We start from the raw sequence: 6,865 nt of genomic DNA, 5'->3' as shown, positions 1-6,865 counted from the left end.
TATCAAGAATTGTGATGATTGATAATGCCTATGTTGATCACATTCTAGAGTTATTAAACATAGAAAATATTACCAGTTTCCCAATATTAACTATGTAACTTCTACTTATTGAACCAATTCCTTATTGAAAAACTCATTACAACCTACATGTATGTAAGTGTCTTGTTAATTAATGGTTAATATCAATAAGCAAAGCAAACTACCTTGGTAGAGAAAGATGCTATAATTGTTTAGCCCCATATGATATAATCATATATAATGTATTTAAGCAATTCTAGTGTTAAAAGTTTTCTATTAATTTTTTTTGAACCAATATGACACCATTGATTTTATTCTCATGACAGTTTAAAAAAAAAGTTATGCAAAAATTCATTTATAGACAAAAAAATTACATGAAATATTTCCACCACATCACTACAACAAAATAGGCCAATTACGACCGCCATCATGAAAAATTATAGTTTTAAAATTTCAATGCTAAAATGGTTTTAAATTGAACCCTAAATATAAGTTATAAATTATATGTACTATTATTAACATGATATTAAATAAAATTTAAAATTGTTCAAAAAATATTTTAAAAAAGAGTACTTAAAAGATTGTAGCATGAACTTTGTTTTAATCAAAATCTTATGCCAAATATGTGTTATCATTACACACATAGATTAAGAATCGAGCACTAACAAAATTTGAGCCAATAAATTACTATTTATGATCATATTAAAAATTCCTAAATATAAGACCATTACAATTTAACATTTTACTCCTTTTCTTTTAGCCTTTTCTTTGCTTTCTCTTCTGATGATGCATAGGTGATATGGGTGAACCCGCTGGACGGGTTAGAGGATAAAAATGACCCAACACACTTACCTGGGTTTGTAAAAATTTTAACGGGTCAACATAAAACTATACTTTTGACCCAATCCTATTATTTATATATTGGATTGGATCGGGTTGGTTCAGGTTGGGTCAAACCCCCTTATCATGGTTCGATTCCCAAATAAGAATAGAAAATTAAAATCTAACATTAATACATGACCAATGAAAATTCTAAAATGTAATTCGAAAATGAAATTATTTTTCACATGGGAGTATGACTAGAAGACCGGAATAAAAAAAATTGACAATCGAACATAAAGTTCTTGATGAGTTGTAGAAAGAGTATATAAAAGTTCAAAAGATTATACATCACTCGCTATTTAAAAAAATAAAAAATCATACTACTATTATGATTTAAACAAAGTTCATTTAAAAAAAGACATATCCTTGCAAGTATTTTGAGTATATAATTGCAGTAGATTCTTTATCTGACATCAAACTGTTTCGAGGATTTTACTATAATAATGTATTTTGACTTTAGTTAAAACTTAGTTTTACATAATGTATGTAAATTAATTTATAAATTATATATATATATTACTATTATATAAAAGACAAAACATTGAAAGTTTTTTTATGGTACCTGTTTTATAGTACACGATTGTTGTGGAACAAAAACCTGAGTGTGTTAGTATTCAATGCTAGGGTTGGTGAGCTTCGAGGTTTAATTGTCGCTCTTGCGTTCAGGACTATCGATCCTTGCAAGATGCATACGCATCTATGTGTTGTAGAGAATCAAGCCAAAAACGTAGTTCCAGGTTGAGGGGTAGAGCCCTTTATATAGAGGTGAGTCCAGTGTTAGACTTTTGTTGGGAGACTTGGTTGATAAGTCTCCAACTTAGATGGTGATTATGAGTCCTATTGAGGAAGGAGCTCTAGAACCTTCTGTGTAGGACTTTGAGTCTGTTTAGACCATATGTCTCTACTCTTTCAGCCGTATTGAGCCTAGTCCTTGAACAATTTGTGTTCTTGGACCTTGACGACCTGAGCTGGTGGGCCTTGCCTAAATGGGCTATCTTGATCTTACTACGAGCTTGGACCAGACATGTCTATACTGGACTTCAGACAAGAAGCCCAAGTATAATTAATGCGACATTAAATGTGTCTTTAGGATATATTTTCTATCCATATCATTTGCCCCCCAACTTTCATGAATACTGCTCGAGTTTTCGTGGAAGTTGTAATGGTCTATTCGCGACTCGGGGTACTTTCGGCCATTCTTGGGTATCGGCCCTTCATGGGTATCGGCCCTTCATTGGTATCGGCCCTTCATGTGTGTCAGCCTTTCATGGGTATCGTAGTTTTATTGTAAAGTGTGGAGCAACCTACATATTTACAACGACTTATTAGTGCAAGTACACACACTTAAGGCCTTTGCACAGGCTATTTGGATAGTGTTTAACACTAAACGGCCCTATCCGGGGCTAAAAACCGAGCGTTTATCACCCCTTAACCTTCGACAAGGTTAATTATAAGGTGAAAGCTGCTAACTGTCCCTAATCTGGGCTAATCAGCCCTAATATGGGCTAATTTCCATGCACAAGTTGCTAATTAGGCTTAAAAGAGCCTAATTTTAAGCTAGAATGCACTAATTAGCCTTAATAGAGGCTAATCGGCCCTAATCGGGGCTAATTAAGACTAATCAGTATGTATAAGACACTAATTATCCCTAATTCACACTAATTATAAGAGTGACTGGGTTAAACGACCATAATCTGGGCTAATTTCATCACAAAAATCACTAATTCCCCATAATTTGGGTAAATTACGCCTAATATACACTAATTAGCCCTAATCTAGGCTTAATTTCACTAAATGGCCATAATCTGGCCTTAATCTTAAAACCTTAAAATTTAAAAAAATTTCAAAAAATTTCTGATTTTTTTTTCATTTTTTTCGAAATTTTTCAAAAGGGGTTACCGGGGTTGTGCAGAACCACTTGTAGCAGGACTCTACAGGAGGCTCTGCTCGGCCTCATGCCCTCAAATGTGGGCTACTCGGCCACTTTGAGGAGAACCTCCTGGTCGGCCTTTTGGTGGTTGCCCAGGGGTTCCTGCCCCTAACTTTTTTTTTTGAACTTCTCACTAAGAGTTCACGGTTTCTACATACCTTTTCATGCCTTTGCTTCTGATGGTTGTCCATGGAATTAACTTCATGGTTGCCTTTAAGTTCCGCAGGGCTTTGTTACGACTGTTTCGGTGAACGTTCTGTACTCATTCTAGCGGACGTTATGTACTCGTTCTTGCTGAATGTTCTGTGTTCTATTGAACTTGTATATATAGAAAGTCTTATACTCCATCGAATTTGTCCAAACCTCCTTCGTAGGATGTTCTATACTCCAACAAGCTCATTTTCGTGGACGTTCCAGTCTTCACAAAACTTGGTTTTGCTGAGAGTTATGGTTTTCGAGAAATTTCCTAAGGACCTCTCAAGAGGGTCTCCGGAACAACTTTTGAAGGCCTTATGGTTCTCCTACAGGAGTTTCTGGTCGGCCAAAAGGCCTCAACTTGAGGGCTGGTCGGCTGGCAGTTCCCCGGGGGCAAGTTGTGGCCATCATGGCTCTCCTACAAAGGCTTCTGGTCGGCCAAACGGCCTCAACTTGAGGGCTGGTCGGCTGGTAGTGCCCCGGGGGAAAGTTGTGGCCGTCATGGATCTCCTACAAAGGCTTCTGGTCGGCCATACGCCCCCTATTTTTGTGCTAGTCGGCCAGGAGTACTCTGCATATAAGTTGGGGTCGTCACGACTCTCCTACAGAGGCTTCTAGTCAGCCATATGCCCCCCATTTGTGGGCTGGTCGGCCGGGAGTGCCCCGCACATAAGTTGTGGCCGTCACGGCTCTCCTACAGAGGCTTCTGGTCGGCCATATGCCCCCCATTTGTGGGCTGGTCGGCCGAGAGTGCCCCACACGTAAGTTGTGCCCGTCAAGGCTCTGATACGAAGGCTCTTGGTAGGCCAAAATGCCTCAATTTATTGGCTGTTCGGCCAGAGCTTCCCCGCATGCAAATGATGGCCGTCACGGCTCTGATACGGAGGCTCCTGGTAGGCTAAAAGGCCTCAGTTTGTTGGCTGGTTGGCCGGAGCTTCCCTGTATGCAAATTATGGCCATTATGGCTTTGATATGGAGGAGAACATTTTGTTCTCGTACTCGTGAGTTCAGCTGAAGAGATAATCTTGTCTTAATTTTCATTAATTTTTCTAATCATGGTGATTAACATAATTGTCCTTTAGTTAAGACTAATGACTTGTATTTGGTTTCAGCCAGGCTTTTTTTGGAAGACTGATACGATAAGCGATGTCATGCATCGCTTTTCTCGTTTATTATGTCGTCCTTTCTTGCCTTTCTATCGCTCTTCTTCATCATTTCCGGTGTTATTTTAGGGAGGTACCTGCTAGCGCGAATCAGGCAGACTTACGACCTGATGTAGCAGGTGACCTTTTTCTATAAAAGAAGATGATAAGTGCTCATTTTTATTCACACCTTCATTCCTTACCTTCTCAAATTCTCAAACTCTCTCAAGCTTGTATCTTTCTCCAAGCTCTTCAAGAATGTGTGGCGAACAAGGTCCTAGCAAGTCCTCTTTTTCTCAAAAGGAAGCTCTACACAAGAGGGCCACTCTCCGCTCCCTCCAAGGTATAGCTCATATTTCCCCCTTCTCAATTGACCGTTGTTAGAACAGTCTAAAGAGTATGTTAGATGGGAGGGCAGACGAGTACCCTAGTACCGTCCATTTCGACGCGTTTCATCACAGAAGTATGCTCCGTGAGAAGGATGTCGAGGAGATTAAGTCGATTTACTCCTGGCCCGACTGCTTAAGGTTTCGTAAAGCTAAGCCAAGTGAGAGGGCTTGTAACCTTTGCCACCAAAGGCTATTTCTATTCAAGGCGGCCCTGAAGTCCGGGCTAAGGTTTCCCCTGCACCCTTTCATTCTGAGACTTCTAGCTAAACTCAAGATTCATCCATGCCAGCTCTACCTAATGAGTGGTCTTTTATAATTTGATTCATAGTGTGATGTCTTGACTTAGGCATCCCCTTAAGTGTGACGATGTTCCGTATTATCTTCATGATGAAGCCTTCTCCTTTGAATCAGCCTATCTGAGTTGTGATACAACACAGAGCCCACATTCCTCATATGTTGAACACCAGTTTTCTCAATGACTTGAACCACAAGGGAAACAAGAAGTTTGTGGTCGTTGGGTGGAAGGATGGAGACTGGGGGGCATACTTCAGACGTGACTTTAGCAGCCCAGTTGATAGTTCTCACTTAATTCTCAACCTTTCTGATACCGAGCTTCTAGCCAGAGATCTACTCACTAAAAATGATGGGGTAACCCCTTATTGGGAGTTCATAACAGAAGTCAAGCTTGTGGAGCTGGCCTTAGTTCCCTCTCTATTGAGGTTATTTATCTTTATTTCTCCTTAACTTTGTGCAAGTTTGTTTTAATATCTGCTTTCTTTTCTTCTTATTTCAGCTGTAGAGGCTCTCGATGCCAAAGCCAAGCCGAGCGATGCTGTTACGGGGAAGATGGCCAAAGATGCAAATAAAAAGGCCAACCATATTCCTAAGGTTCCTGCATTCCTTGAGGCGTTGGGATCTGGTCAGAAGAGAACCAAAGATTTTGACGGGAGTGCCAGGACCCCTTTTGAGCCGGGATGGGGTATCTCTTCCAGCGACTCCGTATTCGGCATCCCGGGCCTTGCCCTTGAGTGGTCGAGGAACTGAATCACTCCTCCTGACCTCCTATTCATCTCTTCTGCTGAGAAGCTTCTTGAGGCCGAGATGCTGGGGGCTCACGCCCTCTATCAGGTAAATTTTTATTTAAGTTTTCCTTTTTTTAGAACTTGGAAAGTATTATAGGAATCACTCCTTGGGGGCTCGGCCCTTCATACTTAAACTTTTTATAACTATACTCATACTTTCTTTGTCAGGCCAATGCCTACTTCGTTGCGTCCTCTACTCAGGCTGTCAAGATGAGAGGCGACTATGCTGCACTGCAGACTTCCATGAACAAAATGACTGTCTCCGTGGGGGAGTGGGAATCCAAAGCTCATGAAGTGGAGGGAAAGCTCGCAGTTATGGAGAGGAAATATGCTAGCTCGGAGGAGAAGAGGAAGAAGGAATGGAAAGACCTCGAGAGAGCTTATCACAGATCCTCTAGGTTCACCAAAATGATGGACGAACATGATGATGAGATGCGTCTTGTTAACATGGCCATGGGTTGGAATATGGGAATCAAAGACGCTCAAGGCGTATGGACGGATGTGGTTGATCCAAGCCTTCTATCTTGCCCCTGGAAACTACCTACCATGGATCTATCCGTACAAGCTTCTGGATCTGTGCCCTCGACTCCTCGTATGAGGTCTCAATCGAGTTCTAGTCACGGGGGTTCCGGTTCCGGTTCTAAGGGTAAGGCCCCCTCGGGTAGCCCTAACTCAGAGCAGCCCTTCATGGGAAGATTGCGGAGCCGATTCCAGGGAGGAGTGGTTCTTCTTCTAAGGAAGGCTCGGATGTCGAGGGGGAGGATTCTTCTGATGAGTGAATAACGTGGCCTTGCATGGCCTTGATTGCTATACGTGGCTTTTATTTTCAGAACTCATTGATTTGAACCTTATTGGTCTATAACTTATTGGTCCTTCGGGACTCTAACTTATGATCCTTTGGGATCTTTTATCTATGCACTTCGTTTAATTTCATTTCATACTTATCTTTTATTTTCGGCATTTGGTCCTTCAGGATTTGCATTCTTTATATGCTCGTACTTAAATAAATTGGTAGACGAGATGATAGAAATAAACTTGCATAGATAATATCTCTAAGAAATGGGTTCAACCCTTACATAAGATGGTTTGTCGACCTTATTTATAAACTTAATACTAAGTACTAGGAACCTGTAGTGAATGTCCTAAACATAATAAACCTTCAGGTTTGAAGCATGCCAAGTGCGAGGCACTTCATCACCATTCATGGTCACTAACTTGTATGATCCC

Source organism: Apium graveolens, unplaced genomic scaffold (assembly GCF_009905375.1).
Source record: "Apium graveolens cultivar Ventura unplaced genomic scaffold, ASM990537v1 ctg3893, whole genome shotgun sequence".
Classification (NCBI taxonomy): domain Eukaryota; kingdom Viridiplantae; phylum Streptophyta; class Magnoliopsida; order Apiales; family Apiaceae; genus Apium; species Apium graveolens.
Note: the sequence above shows the minus strand (reverse complement) of the source record.